At 41.8% G+C, this 17883-nt stretch overlaps 1 protein-coding gene and 1 pseudogene across 11 annotated transcripts in view; one reads left to right on the top strand and one right to left on the bottom strand.

Annotated features, from left to right (window-relative positions):
* The window catches only part of KALRN (kalirin RhoGEF kinase), a 488570-nt gene that overhangs the window by 357223 nt on the left and 113464 nt on the right, over positions 1 to 17883 (bottom strand). The window lies entirely within an intron of this gene.
* LOC128403246 (uncharacterized) lies at positions 4109 to 4166 on the top strand (annotated as a pseudogene).

The raw sequence follows: 17883 nt of genomic DNA, 5'->3' as shown, positions 1-17883 counted from the left end.
AAAACTGCTTAGTAGCTCCATTTAGTTACAATCCTTGCAATTTAACAATGAAATTGACCACATGTGAATTTCTAACTGCTTTCATCCCAACCCTGTCTTAAGGTCTCTGGGGTTTGCTTCCCCACCCCATGTCATACCAGTATTGGTGAAGGAGTCTTTGCCCCCCCCCACACACAGTGAATGTACAGATCTGAGGTATAAGAGCCTATTGAGGACGGTGTTCTTTTTAACAGGGTTTGGCACAATTATGCATTATTAACACGGATCTGTTATTTTACAGATTCATTTGCTGCTGTTGATTTTATGAGCTGAAAGAAGGAATAAGCATGAAGGGCTAATAATTCCAGTAGAATTCAGCAGATGGAGAATAAGTACTTCATGCTCTCCCTCTCTCTGCAAACACTCAACTTGTAGGATTCTTGTAAAGCGTTTCCAGAAAACAGCAGTAGACATTCTTGTTAGAACTTAATGGAATCATGGGTTGAAGCTCCAGTAGGAAAAAAAAAAAGGTCCATTTGGCACTCCAGATGTATCTGGAGTGTTAGACTTCAAATATATGAAGGTCATGTTACTGGAGAAAAATCTGGACTATTTAGTCATCAAAGGGCTGTATGTGCTGTTAAACCATGAGTCTACGTAAGGGTTAACACTGCTCACTATCCAACACACTTCTTTCTTCCCTAGCAGCAAACTTAATCTGTAGAAATTCTTCTATAGATGAAGTATATAAATTAAATGATGGATAGCTTCTCATTTTAGCAATCAGAGAATCAGTTCCTTACACAGCTACTAGCGGCCCAGTATCTTGCCCACTTCTGGTAACCTCCTGTAGCATCATCTATAACTAGACCATAATGTCTGCCTACTTACGTTTGTCCCCTGGCTCCACATTTTTCAACTGTGCCTTTCGAGAACTTTAACATGATTTGTGATGATAACTTTCTGTCTTGATTAGCAGCAAGAGCTATGAGGCAATTCTTGACAGTGCCTAGTGAAGCAGCAGTTCTGTTCAGTTCGTGGTCATTTAGAAACTGTCCTAGCAGTAGCGAAAGCAAGCAAAATGCTCCTACCCCTCGATCACCTAGAGCCAGCATCCATTTAGCAAGTGCTAAATTACAATGGTGGGTGCATAATCCCTTTGTACACTGCGCAAACATATCATCCTACCAAGTGGTGTGTGTGTGTGTGTGTGTGTGTGTGTGTGTGTGTGTTTTACTTCACTGTCATGCTTGCTCAGAAATCTGAAGGAACTGGGGAGTAAGAATATTCGCCTCACCTCTTGGCAGGACAACACAAAAAACCGGATTGCCAAGCTACTATATTCACACTTGGTAAAAGTTTTTATGTATTTGAGTACTGATAGTCCTGGAGCTATTAGAGACTAGCATGAACAGGCAGAGGGAAGAGGAAATGATTCCACCCCATTCATTACTTATCCTCTTTTCAACCTCAAACTGTTACAAGATAATACAGAGGAAAGATGAAGAGGAGTAGTATATAGACTTGCCAGTAGGCCACAAACACCAATTTATACACTCCTATTGTGTCAATAGGGTTAAACCACAGAGCCTAGGACTTGCCGATCAGAAGGTCGGCAGTTCGAATCCCTGTGACGGGGTGAGCTCCCGTTGCTCTGTCCCAGCTCCTGCCAACCTAGCAGTTTGAAAGCACGTCAAAGTGCAAGTGGATAAATAAGAACCGCTCCGGTGGGAAGGTAAACGGCGTTTCCGTGCGCTGCTCTGGTTCACCAGAAGTGGCTTAGTCATGCTGGCCACATGACCCGGAAGCTGTCTGCGGACAAACGCCGGCTCCCTCGGCCCATAGAGCGAGATGAGCACCGCAACCCCAAAGTCGGTCACGACTGGACCTAATGGTCAGGGGTCCCTTTACCTTTACCTTTATTGTGTCAAATATTAAGAATCCGGACATATGGCAACCCTCCCATGTCGGAAGATTTTGGTGAATTTCCTTTAAAATAGCTCAAAAACTCTTCTTTTTTCTTCTTTTTTTTGATCAAGCTAAAAAAGCTCATCAACATTGCAAAAAAAAAAAGCTCAACATGTTAACTTCAATTTGGTTATGTGTTTATGTGTTTTGGTACTACAGAAACAGAAGCTCATGCACCTTGCCTTTTCTGTTTCAATAAGTTATCTGCCGTGCAGCAATCACCACCCACAAACCATTTTCCTGTTTTGATGTTACAACAAAGCTTGAAACTGTGGTTTGCAATTTTGATTATAAGGGCAAGTGCAAACCATAGTTTGCTACTTTTGCTCTAAGGATGGCCACCAATTGAAGCGCTATATTTTAATGTTACAATTGACCAAAGCCATATAGTGCTTAACCAAAAGTACATGTCAGATTTAGGTTGCAAGCCCAGGAACACTTTCCTGAGAGTAAGCCATTGAACTCAATGAAGCTTACTTTTAAGTTGACAGCTTTGTGTTGTAAGGTGTTCATAGATATTGTCTTGCCCTGGGCCCAAGATTTCTCTCAATATGTGTACCTGTGAAGGAACCTCAAAGCAGCTGTCACTGAGTTCTAACCCATGGATAGCAAACGTGGAGCTCTCCAGATGTTGTTGGACTCAACTCTTATGAGCCCCTTCAGCATGGTGGGTGGTCAAGGATGATAGGAGCCGCCATTCAACAACATCTCAGGGGTACCATATTGACTACCCCTGTTCTGAGATTTCTAATGCTCAGTTCTACGTTCCTCAGTGTTTGCACATTATTAGCTTTCTTTTTCTTTATCCAAGCAAACGGATAAGAAAAACAATGTTAGAACTAGAACATGCCCCCACAACACACTAATCCTAAGTAGTAAAAGTCTGTGTTGCAGAATAATACTTGGCAAGACAGGGTCAATGTAAGGATTCCATTCTTTCCTACACGAAATCATTAACACTGACGCCACAGATCTGCTACTAGTAATACTGGGTAAACATCCCAGAAAGATTAATAATATTTTCATTGAGCTCCATATTTCAAAAGGCAGAAGGAAGCTGCATTTTGTCCTTAAGCTGATAATATAGGCCACGTGTGAAAACAATAAAAATAATAAAAAATGACATGAATAATCTTTCAGTGGGAAAGAATTGTTTTTAAAAAGCTTCACCCCAGGAAAAGGGTTTCTACTTCAAAGAAGGCAGATAATCTGACAATATTTTCTTCCACAGTGCTAGATAAGGATACTTAATGATTTAAACGATACAGGATTTAAATTTTTATTAGTCCCCATGGAGCAATAGTAAATTCCAAGTGAAAATTGCCTGCCTTATTTTGGAAGCAAGTTCCATTATTGATTCTAACTGTGTTTATAGCAGTGGTAGAAGCAGAAACAAGTCATTTCCAGAAATCACAACTTAAAATATTAGTGGATTTGGGGGTGTAATTAATGAATGAGTTATGAAATAAAGTTTACAATGGCCTGTCACATGGTATAATAGCCTATCTACTGCAGAACCAACTCCATGCACTAAACCAGGATGCCTAGTAGATTACCCGATATAAATGAGACTCATGTTCTACATCACAAGTACTCTTTTCATAATGCTGTTATGGCTCCATGAACCAAAACCGTCATAATGAGTTAAGCTAAAAATCAGCTAAGGTCTGTGTCTTGTTTCCAATGGAATTGGAAGACCCATGGCCTTTTGCACCTTTTAAAGGTATGCATCTAAGAATAGTGTATACTAACAATATAAGGTTTGAATGAAGAAAATACAAATACATTCATTAGAGAGTCACAACTGGCTGACTCAGTGGCAGACTCAGGTTTGCTTTCAGTTTAAATGTACAACAGGTTAGCTTTGAAAGAACAAGGGTGGTATACAATTATGTTTTACTCAGAGTGAAATCAATGGACCTAACTTTTTTATGTTCATTCATGTCAATGGGTCTACTCTGAGTAAAACAAAGTTTAATACCATCCTCAATCTTTATCTTACTTACGTTCAAATTCTAATAATCATTGGAATATGGTGCAATTAACACTGTATTTCCCAACCACGTTGGTTGAGAACTGAAGTGTTCTATTACATGGGATCCATGTGCCTTAATTGTTTACAGACAAAATGCTAGATGCTAACTAAGATGAAAAAAGCGAGGTGCTCGCTTCGGCAGCACATATACTAAAATTGGAACGATACAGAGAAGATTAGCACGAAAAAAGCGAGCACTATTGTCCTAATTTTAGGCATAAAAAAATAAAATGTGCAAGGATGCATGTCCAGGTTTTACAACATTGCTGGACACCATTATTCTAACCCATGGATTAGCCATCTGGGTAAGAGTAATGTAAGTCTGTCAATAAAAATTCACACACTTAACTCTTCAGTTAAAATCAATGGTACTTAGAGTACTCAGAATTGACTGGAAAGATACTGTTGCTGTCCTTACAGTGCTCAGAATTAGGGCTTTTTCGCCCTCCTAGTTACTCTGCCAAGAGCTGCATTGGTTTCTATTGCTTTTTAATATTGCTCTATATTGTTTTTAATGTATGCTGCTCTGATCTCTACAGGAATGAACAGGTTATAAAATATTTCAAATAAATAAGTAAATATTGCCTGATTGAGAGTTTGGGAAACCATCTCACAGGGAGATCTCAGCTGATCAGACCACTGACTGCCTCTTTTTGCACCCTTTCAACACAACCTCCCACTATTTCAAAAAATGGGGAAGGGGCCCCTTTCAGTTGAATAACAAATGAAAAAAAAATCCCTAGGAAGCACAATAGTTTCACGTCTGGAGACCACTGTACTCACCCAGTCTTTGTGTGAGAATGTGAGGCTTTCATCCATTTGCTGACAAGAATGAGGCAATTCCCAAGGAAGAAACACAACAGAACATCAGCTGCCAAATTAGTAATAGCAGCACCCGCAATTTCTCAAACAGCACCACAACATAAAAGAGCATTAGGATTCCCTTGGTGTATCAGAGGTATATTTATCCTTCACAGAACAAGGACTAGTTACACGTCTAGTCCTTCTTTTAAGGCTATCTAACTCATGCATCATCTCCTAAAGTAGATTAACAGCAGGTGTTTCAGCCCAATAATATGCACCTAATTGATGGTATGATGTATGTTTTGCTGAGCCTTCCTGCACAACCAGCACATGGCTCTACATTCAAAATGCCTGGAGGTAAGAGTAAGCCTCCAGGTGATAAATATACAGAAAGATATCAACTTTTCATGAGGAAAAAGGAAAAGAAATGGGCAGAAGAGGTTAAAGTCACCAGTGAAGAAGCTTTGGCTTCTTCCAGTTCCACTCTTCCAGTTATCTCAGTTTGGTGAAGTAAGATGCCTATCCAGCCTCCTTGCACTGGTGTAACATGTTTTGACAGCATAGCAAGCTACAAGTCACACAGTGAGCTGAAGCAACCAGGACCTTGGATAGCAAACTCTGTACTAATTGGTGCTGCTTCCTTATTACAACAACACGTCTAAAAGACATCTACATGGAGATAACGTTCTGCTATAACATGTTCTACATGAAAAATGCATATGATTCCTGATGGCATCATACCTTTCCATAAGTCAGTGCTGAAGGAATTAAAGAGAAGCCCACATGAGCACACATTAATTGGTGTGGACAATAGGACCAATACAAAGTGGTGCAATGGGGAGTCAAAAGCCATTCAGCATTCCCCGTATCAGGGATGCTGGAGCTTCAGCAACAGAGCAGCTCAGACTGGGAACTTACATAGAAGGTGGAGGTTCCATCCCTTCCTGGCTGATAGCCAGGTGTTCGTCCATGCAGATGTTTCCATGTGTTTGCCCCTCATGGGCAACTAACTAGACTCTTACATTCCCGCCTTGCTTGCTGTCCTTCTATTTCTGAGGCTCAGAGGGAGATGTGTGTGCAGGATGTGTGTGTGTGTATGTGTATGAGAGAGAGAGAGAATAAAGAACCTAGACAGCTGGTATGGGAACCTCCTGTTCTGGGGCAAGGATGTCCATATCCAAAGGCTCCTCAAGATCCCTGGCAGTGTGGAGATCTGCTGGAGGGACCATGATCTGGACAGGTTTGAAATCTGGCAAGTAAAGATAGGTGTGGCAAACCTTTGGCTCCACAGATGTTGCTGCTGATCTCCAACTCTCACCTGCCTCACTAATAGGGCATGCTGTTTTAGGGCGCGAAACTTATTTTTTGCAAATTTCTTCAGGGAGGGATCTTAAAAAGTGGTTTTGGGTATGAGGAATTCAAATCTGCTATTATTTTTATGATTGGACAACGTTCCTCCATGATGAATCCAACATAGCTATTTTAGCAATTCCCCAGTGTTTTTAACAATCCAATGCTTTTAGATCTGGAGGGTGATCGCTTTGCTGGAAACCAGAATTTTCTGCTTCATTCAGCAAGTTTCAAACCATCTCACAGCGTTCTGTTCAAGCAGTCAAAACACTGCTCACATTTATGCATTGGGGAGCCTAGTCCAGAAAAGCAATATGCACAAAGAAGATTGGCTGACCCTTGCTTGATCAGGGAAGCAGTTTTAAATCGAATGTTCAATCTGTAATACCTTTGAAGTCATTCTGCAGACTTACAAAAGCAAACAAAATTATTATACTTCATTTTCTCTTTTAAGTAGTCTGTTTGCACTGAATTTGAAGAACCAATTATTCATAACATTTATGTTTAACTTCGGGATTCACACCACAATTGAATTAATTAAATGTGTATTTTAATACTTGTTTCTGTTAAAAATTACACTACTCAGTCACTGTGAGTAGTGATTGCTCTGTGTGATTGCTCATTTTATTAGTATACCACAAATATGACAGCCTACAATACTATCTGAACAGATGCATATATGTTTCTTGCCAGCATCAAAGAGCCAGAGTCTTCAGAGGAAGAGAAATTTTGACAAGTGTTGCCCATGAGCAAAGCCAGGGGGAAAATGTGTACCAAGAATTTTTGATGTTCTTCTTAAATTTTTGAAATACAGTAACATCAATAGTTAAAGTTTGCCAGAGTGGAAGTTAGAGGAAATATCTCATAAAGTTTTAAGCAATCTCTGTAGATGAATGTTCATTGGTAGAAGAGTAAATATATACTTTTTAAATGAATTATCAGGACCCTTAAATCCAAAAACAGATTAATCCAATGTACCTAGGGAAATTACTCCTCAGGAATAAGTTTCTGGATTAGTTTCTTTCAGAGATGGTTTAAGACCACAATACATGTTTTTTGTGACAAAGTAAAAAACCCCCAAATGCCTCCGCACATAGGCTAACAGCTCCTAGGGGCTGAGGCACTTTCAATCCCATGGATTTTTTTAGGGGGCTGGGGCTGAGCCCCCTCAATGTTCAGAGGGCGTTCAGCTCCGCCTCTTAGCTCCTCGAGACATTGAGCATGCAACATCATGCACATGACATCAGGACGTCACATTGAACCCCCTCAATCATATTGGGAAGAGGGTGCCCCTGCTTCCACATTGTAAGATATTTAACTCACTTCTATATTTAGCACCTTCCCACACAAGAAACTCCTCTGCCAGAAATGATCTGTGGTCCACAGTATGAACTCCTCCTGCACAACCTCTGACTTCTAAGCAGTAGAGAAAGCAACTGAGTAGCATAGGAACTAAGTGTGTGTGTGTGTGTGTGCGCGCGCGCACGCACACACACACACACACACACACACACACACAGTATCTGTTTGTTAAGAGTTTTTCATTTTATCTTTTAATATCAAATAGTCCAGACTCAATGTTTTAATTTTCCTTTGTTGTTGCTGTATAGTCGTGTCTGACTCTTCGTGACCCCATGGACCAGAGCACGCCAGGCACTCCTGTCTTCAATTTTACTTTATACCCACCCTAATTCACTCTCTGATGCATTCCAGTTTATTGGACATACTGTAGGGTACACACATCAATTTATTCATATGAATAGGAAATAAGTCTCACTGAGTATAGTCGGACTTCTGAGAAAACTGGCATGGGATTCTGCTTTTAACTTCTAGAATCCCTGGGGAGGAAGCATGTGTATGTATGTATGTCATGACATTATTAATCTCCCACTGAAACAAACCATAGCAGAGAGATCAAATCTGACAAGCCGAGACAGCAGTCTGAATGAGTTATTTCAGGTTTCCATATAGCAAGAAATGTATTTAAAAGACAGAGGCATCAAGACTGGATCCATTAATGTAAATGGGAATTTTGGCACCAATTGTAACAGAATCAGCATTTTGTTCCTAGACCCTGTCTATCTTGCATTTTTATATTTCACTCATCACTCCAAAAGAACAGTATTAACATTTCTGACAGCCGTGGTTCATAATCTAAGAACAACACAAGGATTTAATGACCTTCTTGGATATTCAGTCAGAGGTCTCCAAAGATGTTTTATGATGTAAAAGGATTTATTTATACTTTAATTTAATTCAGATTTAAATATTTAAATCCATGGTATTGTAGGAAGAGGGGTTTTTGGGGGGGAAATGCAAATGGTGCTGGCAAACGGCTTGCTAAGTAGAAGGCAGAAAATTAATTACAAAGGCTTACCCTGCTAATAAAGGCTTTGTGTGCTATATCATCATGGTAATTTCTGATAAACTGAAATATGAATCTGATTGGAATTATGCTGGCAGTGAGGATTATACCTCTTTTGATAGGCCCGCATTGACTGGAACTTTAGAGGTTAATCAAATGGCTGGATTACAGTAAGGAGAGAAAAAGCATCTTCCAACTTTGCCCTTGCAAGGGAGAATATGAGATTCCAGGAATGAATTACCCCATTCCCCTGCTGCTTATAGCAAATAAGAGCTAAAATAGGCAAGCAGAATCCCCTGTGATCCATTTACTGCTGAACTAAACCAATTCATACAACAAGAGTGGGGGGAGGATCAAAAGTTTTTACGCTTTCTTTACCTCGCCCCCAAATCTCCCGATACTAAAACAAAATGTGACATACCATGTTAAGTGCTAACCCCAACCTTCTTCATAACAGTCTACATGGACAACTCTGCTTATGCTGCTTGCTCTCTTCCTTGTTACAAAAAGCTGTCTCTGTCCTTAAGATGAAGGTTGGGAGAGTATGGATACAATTCAGGAGGAGCGAAGCATTCAATCGATGGAGCTTGCACATCCACGAGACTTCAGGGTGCTTGGCATTCTCTAGGTCAGCCTTCACCAATCCAGTGCCCTTCAAATGTTTTGAACTACAGTTCCCATCAGGCCCAGCCCACACCACTCATCTAAATGCTCCTAGCACCAGTTAACCCTGCAATGGGTACAGCTATATATTTTTATTTTTTAAAAAAACCTCACTTCTTGGATGCCAAAAAGTTAGTGCAGTCGAGTTCTCGACAGGCCCAAGAGTAAACAAAGGCCCCGAGGATTTATGCTGAGCTTGCTGATAACTCTCTGGCTAATTGCCATGCAGGACCACCAATGGTTATCTCTAGCCCCTTCTGCCACTGACATTGCACATTTCTCTTCCCGTCTCCAGCCAAGAGACTTGGGTTTGCTGGCAGGAGAGACAGCTATATCAGCTTGTTATCATTCTCACGTCTTCCCTCCTTTCCAGGACAGCCTAAGGATAACTGCGGAGATTTAAAGTATTCCAATAAATTAAAGTAGACAAGTAGGCATAAGTGCTTATCAAGGGTTGGACATCCTTTAGCACTGGTGGAAGCAAATCCTTGTACCATGTCCAAGCCAAATGGCTGTGTCTTTCTTACTCCTGTTATCGTTTGAGAGACACTCAAATGCATTTTAATCGATAGCTTGTAGACATGCAGTCTTTAGATACACCTTGACGTCATTTTAAGCACTTGCATCTACTAGCACAATGCCACTCATTCAGCCCCATCTAATCTCTGATTATACAAATTAAAGGGGCTTATTTCTTGTTCAAACAGCACACCAAGTTGTTATTATAACATTTGTTCTGGGCAAACAGATTCTGAGATGTACGTTCACAATGTTCTGAGACAGCTACACATTTGCCAGATGATCTTTGTTAAGGCACAATGTCTTCTGATCAACTTTTAGCAGCTTGCTGGTTTCTGCCAATCATGTTTGAAATTTATTTCATACCCTTGAAAGCAGTTTTGGGAGACCAAAAGTTGTCTCCTCCACGCTGTTGCTGCCAAGAATGAGCTAGCAAGCTCAAGATCACCCAGCCTACTCATTCCAAATCAAAGTGTTTTACAAGGCAAAGACCAGCTGTGGCACAAAACAGAGCCTGCAGAGTAAACAGCTGCAGATAACTCAAGCAAGTGATAACCGGTAAGCCTGCCATGTGCTGCGGGGCGAAGATAACATAAGATCTGACAGCAACTCTCCTGTATTTGTACAAGTGCTCCAGGAGTCTAAATGTTGATACTAATAGCTCTTTGCCTTGTAGATCAGGGATTTGGCTCAAAAGGGGTTTGGGTTGGGGGGAGGAGTGGGAAGCATACAGAAGAAAGTTACAGTTAATATCAAATTTTCCTTGCTAATGGAAACTTTTCAATACTACATGAAAGAATAAATGCCAGGCCTAGCGTACCATCTGTCACATTTGATAAAACTCAAATGCATGGTTGAACTATGTTTCCATAGATATGTTCTAGCTTGGAGTAGCCATTGTGATGCCCTCCAGACAGATGTTGCTGTACCTTCCATCATTCTCACCACTGGCCAAACTGGCTGGGGCTGATCAGAGTTGAGTCCAGAAACATTAAGAAGGAACCATATTGGCTTACCCTTGTTCTTGGTTAAAGCTGCAATATTATGCCAACCTACCTGGAAGCAAGCCTCCTTGAGCTCAGAGAAGACATGTTTAGGACTTCACTTGTAAAGACACTTGCTAGGGGACAATCTTCAAGAGCTGTGGCTTATGCAACCCCAGCGCTCTCTTTGTTGGGAATGGATCCCAAGCGTATATGAGCCCCAAGAACACATCTGTTAGTGAGAACCTCTGTGCAGGCTGCACCATGGAAAGAGCTGCACGCCAGCCACAGCTCCATCCACCAAAAGTTATCACTGAAGGGGAGTAAGATAATGACAGTGCTTTGTAGCTTTCTTTGGGCCGTTTAATAGAATTTTTAGCCTTTACCCTGTTTATGTGTTAGCTGCATTCTGAATCCTATTGCACTTTTGTCAATGCACAGGTACCTACATTTATCATTATGGGAAATGGGAAAGACAGTTGAAATCAATGGTAAACTTCTATCTAACTGCAAAGTGTAGGGAGCAAGAAGCACCTTACTTAAAAACAAGCCCTACTGAATGTAAGGGGGTTACTTCAATGAAATGAAGAATGCAGTGCCACATGGATAAGTTTATCAGTACTTTCATTCCACAACTCTGCATCCCAGACATTCTTCCTTCATCTATAAACCAGGCTAACTCCTCATCTAGGAGTATTTCTCCACAAGGAAAGGAAAGGATGGAAAATCCACTACAGGCAGACAAGGCACAAACTTTATCTGGCAAACTTTCCCAGGATGCTCCCCCAGGATATCACACAAATATGATACAGGACACCTCAACCATACGAACTTATGCTTGCAAAGACTTTTAATCCACAGAGTGTTAACAAAAGACTAAAATATTATTTAGTGTAACTTGATTCTGCTACTATTCCACACATACACAGTAAAAATATTTTACTTATTTAATTTCACACTAATTTACAAGAATGGCACATGTTCAAAAGTTCAATGGAATTGGTTTCCCTCTACTGAACATATGGACTAATATGCCCCTATAGGGCTACAGCTGTATTGGTACAACAGGGTTACTTCCTGGTGCAAAAGGAATGCAGCTTAAAATATCTCAACTCCTTTCTCACAAAATAGAATTTAAAAATTATAATTCACTTTTTGACGTAAGCGGTGTAGCCCCATTGCATCATCTGTCAAATATGCCTACATGACAGCATCACAAAGCCAGTTCAGAATGAAGGTCAATGTTTCTTGTCCTCACTCTGATTCAAAAGGACAGTGGAGAGGAAACTGTCCGGCCGCAGTGGGAAGAATACTGTCACTGCCTTTTCCTGTGATAAAGAATTAACTCTCTGTGAGATTAAAGATCTAATCCTTTTTAGCTGGAACTGTTCATTGAGGAACATTTGTCTCAGTCCTCTCAAGCATATTTAAGTTTTTTTTAAAAATATAAGCACTCTGATCTATTACGTATCATTTTTTATACCAGAGCACAATCAAAAAAGAGAACGCAAGATGACTTTATGTAGGGAGGAGTGGTTTCCCATTCGGTTTCAGGGGCAAAGTAAATGCACTGCAATTGACTTGATTCCAGTAGGGGTGGGAAACCCTAAACCAGCCTTTCTCAGCCTTGAATCCTCAGCTGTTCTTGAACTAAAACTCCCAACACTCCTGACCACTGGCCAAGCTGGCTAGGAATGATGGGATCCAGGGTTGAAAAAGGTTGCCCTAAACTCTCCAAAACATACAGGCACTAGGAGAAAGCAGTAAATCCTTGGAATCTATAAAAAAAATCTCTTCTCACATGAAAGGAGTGGATACAGTTTAGTCTTATGGGGGGAAACTAAGTGTAACATCTAGGATACAAGTGCAATGAGACCACAATCTATGCAGGGCCGGTCCACCTATGAGGCAAGGTGAGGCAGTGGCCGCAGGGCAGCAGGCTCCAGGCAGCTGGGAGGGGCAGCAGATCCAACCTCCAAAAAGCATGCCACTCATTGCCTCCTGCACTTGTCAGCTGCTGCCTCGAACTCCACTGGGTGCCCACTGCCTGAGGGTAGAGGTTGGAGGGGCACTACTCCATTTACCCTAAACAACCAGCCTCCACTGAATCACACCATTGTGTTGTCTTCTTGCTCTTTTCTTTTTTATTGTAGTGACATGAGTTGGCTGAGCTCCTCGGTAAGGTTGCCAATTCCATCCCCTGATATAGCCTTTTTCTGTGCCTTGAGAAAAGGTGACAATGCTTATTTGTATAATTTTATTTCACTACAAGATAGATACACTGGAGATCAACGTTTGAATTGGATTGTTGAATTGGTTCAAGTTTCCCCTCAAAATGAGAGTTGCTATACACACTTATCTGGGAATAAGTCCCACAGAGGCCAGTGGGGTCTTGCTTCTGAATAACTATCCCTAGGATTGTACTGCCAGCATCTTATACATCCATGACAACAAGCTCTATTGAACTCAGAATGACATATAAGAAATGGATTTGCCTATAAGAGTCAGTAGTGGAAGTGAAAAACACTGCCCGGGGCCCAAACATGTAGACAACTTTGATTTCACACACGCACAGCTCTTCCCATATTTTTTAGATCATGCTTTGTTCCTTCCCAAAGGAAGCACTGAAATATTGCAAGGTAGACTGTGCTCCCCGGATGGAAGGCCCCTGGCAGAAAAACACATTCCTTCAAACCTATTAATGATTAATTGTAGTGCTATTGTAATTATGATAAGGCTATTGTGTGGTTGTGGTCAATGGAAAATTCTCTGGCAATTGTAATACAAAAAAGTAGGGGGCGGGGTGGGAAATCTGCCGGTAAAGGACAGCACTCCGATGACAGACCTGATAAGCGAAGACCATTTTTTCCCTTGCAACAGATCATATCACATAACACTTAAAGACAGAACAGAGATCATTTTTTCCTGCATAGCATCTCACTTTGGTGCTTTTGCAGTATGAGCTGTCATCCAAAAATACAGATTCTTTTATTTGGGATGTGGCAGGTATAAAGCAGAGAGAAAGAGATTTCCTCCTTGTGGAAATCAAGAAAATAGGGAGGGGGGGTAGAGAAGAAGGAAATGTACTATAAACGACAAAAGAAAATAAAAGCAACTAGACAGTGCTGCATAGGCTATGTATATATATATATATATTGACCACACAGAAACACATTGTCAACTAACACCATTGTGAACACCACAAAAATGGGAATTAAAACTCCTCTCCAAATCTGACCATCACTTCCACCCAATAATTCAACATATACTCAGCAATCCTGCTTCACAAAGATTCCTGTGAAAGAATCCATCATATGGCAGAACCACATAAGCATAGTCTTTTGTTCTGAAATGACTATCTCAACCCAGTTTTATGCTCAAAACACCATGACAGATAAGAATTCACTATTCCAGAGCTACTGTCTACTAGATCAGGCCATTTGTCCATGATTCTAAGCACAGTAATGTCTACTCTGAGTGGCAACTTGTCAGGTAGACAGGTCTTTCCTAACGCCTCTTACATTTTTAACTACAGTTGCTGGGTACAGAACCTGGGATCTTCTGCATGCAAAGCATTAACTCTAGCACCTTGTTGAGATTCCATTCCCAGCAACTAAGCATGCATATAAAAGTGGGAGCATTCACCCTTTAACCACCCTGACTGTGACTAAAAAACCACAGTTAAATTGCACTAAGGACAAAACATATTCTTATCTTGAACATGAACTTCTAACCTCATGTGCAAATGGTCTGGCAGCAAAGCACTCAGACAGAATGGCTGAACATCTGATTGACTTATCAGCATTTCAGTTCTCCCAAAGCCCTTCCTCATGAGAGTGGCACGTGCAACCAATGAAATGCTTAAAACCTCTCACTCACATACAGTGGTACCTCTAGTTATGAACTTAATTCGTTCCGAAGGTCCGTTCTTAACCTGAAACTGTTCTTAACTAGAGGTGTGCTTTTGCTAATGGGGCCTCTTGCTGCCGCTGCGCCGCCGGCACACGATTTCCGTTCTCATCCTGGGGCAAAGTTCTCAACTCGAGGTAACTCTTCTAGGTTAGCAGAGTTTGTAACCTGAAGGGGTTGTAACCTGAGGCGTTTGTAACTCAAGATACCACTGTACCTCTCCCAACCGCATTCAGCATCTGCACACCATTGCTGCACATCCCTGGCAATCTCTGGCATACAGTGGCTGCCGTGACGGGGTGGTGCATGCAGCAAGGAGCTTTTAAACATTATCCTTGCCATTTAGTCAGACTATTGGTCCATCTAAAACACACACACACACACACACACACACACACGCACACGCACACTATTTTAATGGGAATGTCAATCAATTTTGGGGGGACCTGGCCCCCTCAGACATATTATTGGGAGGCAAGGGACCTTGGCCCCTAGAAGTTGGCTCCTATGGAGAGGGGGGCTTGCCTAAGGCTGCCCAGAGAGCTCAGGTTTAAACCAAGCACTTCTGGATCATGCTCTTAACCATGTTATACAAATAGGGTGGGGGACCTCGGGCCCAGGGGCCAGCTGCATCCCTCTAGGCCTCTCTATCTGGCCCTTGGAATTCTCCTTAGGCCACACCCTTCATAGGCCCTGCTTTGCCCCCAAGTTTTTTTGCCTGGCTAGAATGTGTTGTGGGTCAAGCTCTTTCTTGTTGGATGGTGGACAGAGAGGGATGTTTGAATGTGTGCAGAGGCCAAACTATTCTACAATGAGGACATTTACATTCATCACTCCATCCACTTTTACCTCTGGCCTTGCCCATCACTGGCATGCGGCCCTCCAAAGGCTGCCCAGTTTTCCACCTGCCTATACAGGTAAGCTAACACAATGGCTATAAATTGGACAGCGGTATAGCAGGAGTAGGGACGCGGGTGGCGCTGTGGGTAAAAGCCTCAGCGCCTAGGACTTGCCGATCGAAAGGTCGGCGGTTCGAATCCCCGCGGCGGGGTGCGCTCCCGTCGCTCAGTCCCAGCGCCTGCCAACCTAGCAGTTCGAAAGCACCTTCGGGTGCAAGTAGATAAATAGGGACCGCTTACCAGCGGGAAGGTAAACGGCGTTCCGTGTGCTGCGCTGGCTCGCCAGATGCAGCTTGTCACGCTGGCCACATGACCCGGAAGTGTCTGCGGACAGCGCTGGCTCCCGGCCTATAGAGTGAGATGAGCGCACAACCCTAGAGTCTGGCAAGACTGGCCCGTACGGGCAGGGGTACCTTTACCTTTTATAGCAGGAGTAGCAGCAGCCCTTACTAATTATCCCTGGGTTCTTGTGCTACACAAGAAAGGCTTGTGGCTTTTGTAACTTAAAACAGACCAACCTCAATACAGAATGTTTCCTTTTAGCCAAAACATCTGCCCCACAAAGATGCTTTTCTCAGGTCCAGAGCACTTTTGAAAGTGGCAAGTCTACATTTAAAATAACAGGTTTTTTCTCTTATGGTTGCAGAGAAGGTTATGACAAAAGTGAATGTGCCACAGTCACATTCTCAAATGTACCCACTGTGGTCATATGTCACCACATCTATAGCCATAGTAGTGTCTAGCCTTTAGCAAGGACCTCCCAGCTATGAGGTTGAGAGAATTACCCATACAAAGCTGCCAGAGGAAAATGCTAGTATTTATTATTTATGGAGTACCTACATCTAAGTTCAGTACAAAAATGATAAAGGAGGCCCTGCCCACAATCTACTTATCCTCTAGCTAGGCAGCTATATGCATATTTTGGAGGCAGCGAGTGGAGGAGGAAGACAAGGAGGGAGATGGACGAGATTTCACACACTGATTCAAACTACCAGGCAGATATTTTCTTGGAAGCCTCTATAATGATACAATATGGTTGCCAAAATGTTAAGAGAAGAATGTGTGCCTGAATGCACAGACAGCAACATTTACTATTCTTTTCATACAATGGTGCAATCAGGGCTGGACTTTTGGGCAGAGATCCAGGGTCTCACTGAGGAGAATGAGCAGAAAGGCCTGGATTATTTCAATTATTCCAAAATGTGTCAATAATATTGCTATCTTAAATGGGCCTCCCCAGTAAATCTATTAAATCCAGAGTCTAAAATTACCAAACTGAACCACTGTTATCATATTTACTTTACAAAATGTGGCTGTTTTGACAGGCTGCCCCTGAGAAACTAGGATTGGAGACAAAAACCCATCCCTTGCAGGGGATCCTTGAGGCAAAAAGAATTTCAGTAGCTGTAAAAATTCCCCCTCCCCACTTTGGGGCAAACATTAACAAACACTCAGAGCTCTATTCCAGGCAGCAAACTTCCCTGACATCTAGAACAGAAGTTACACCAAAGTGGCCCTACCACAAGTTTAGGTGAACGCCTGAGCTCAGGTTGGTGGGTGTGGGTAAGGGGGTGTGTGAATGTACGTATTGGCCTGCTCCCCAATCGCCTCAACTACCCCTGTCCACCAATCGACCAGAAGTAGTACCTTTCTGGTAATATGTGGGGAAGCTGGGACCACTTCCAAATAAACTTATTCAGAAATCAAGGGGAAAAACTGGCTCGCCACTTCAAATGACGGACCAAATACGCAGACACAATGAGAGCACTCTAAAACGTAGATAAATCAATGAGGACATTGATTTCATAAGATAATCCTCATGAGTTTTGGCCCTCATCAATGTTTAAAGACTTTAATTCTTCTCAGTTAATACATTAATTGTATTGGCATCAACCCGGCTGCCTTGAAAAGATTTGAAGGCCACTTTGCCTGTTCTTTTGAGTATGTTACTCACCTCTTAATACAGAGGAATTCCCAGCTGGGAAGAGAAAAAAAGACCTATAGGATTAGGTCTCAAAGAACACAAGCAATTCCAGTTAGTGGAAGAGAAACATGCATTGATTTTTTCTGGAGCCAACATTGACAATTCTGCTTTCAAGCCAGGAAAACTGCTCCACTTAGGCCATCAAGGCAACCCAGTCCTATGTTCAAACATTAAGCTTATGGTAGGCTGGCCAAAAAGGAATGTTTATGTTGAAATGGTACAGATGAAATTTTACACAAGGGGATTTGTGCTGTCAAAGCAAAAATGTGATTGTTACGGCCTGTGCAATGAGATTAGTAAAATATCAATTAAGGCCAAAACTGCACTTTTACTCTGAGCTGCTTGGATTAGATGGTGACTAACGAAGGGATAAGAAGCAGTGTTTGTTTATCCTAATCACATTTCAAATGCCAGCTCTTTCTATT

This window comes from Podarcis raffonei, chromosome 1, assembly GCF_027172205.1.
Source record: "Podarcis raffonei isolate rPodRaf1 chromosome 1, rPodRaf1.pri, whole genome shotgun sequence".
In the NCBI taxonomy this organism is placed as follows: domain Eukaryota; kingdom Metazoa; phylum Chordata; class Lepidosauria; order Squamata; family Lacertidae; genus Podarcis; species Podarcis raffonei.
Note: the sequence above shows the minus strand (reverse complement) of the source record. Positions and strands in the feature narration are given on the sequence as shown.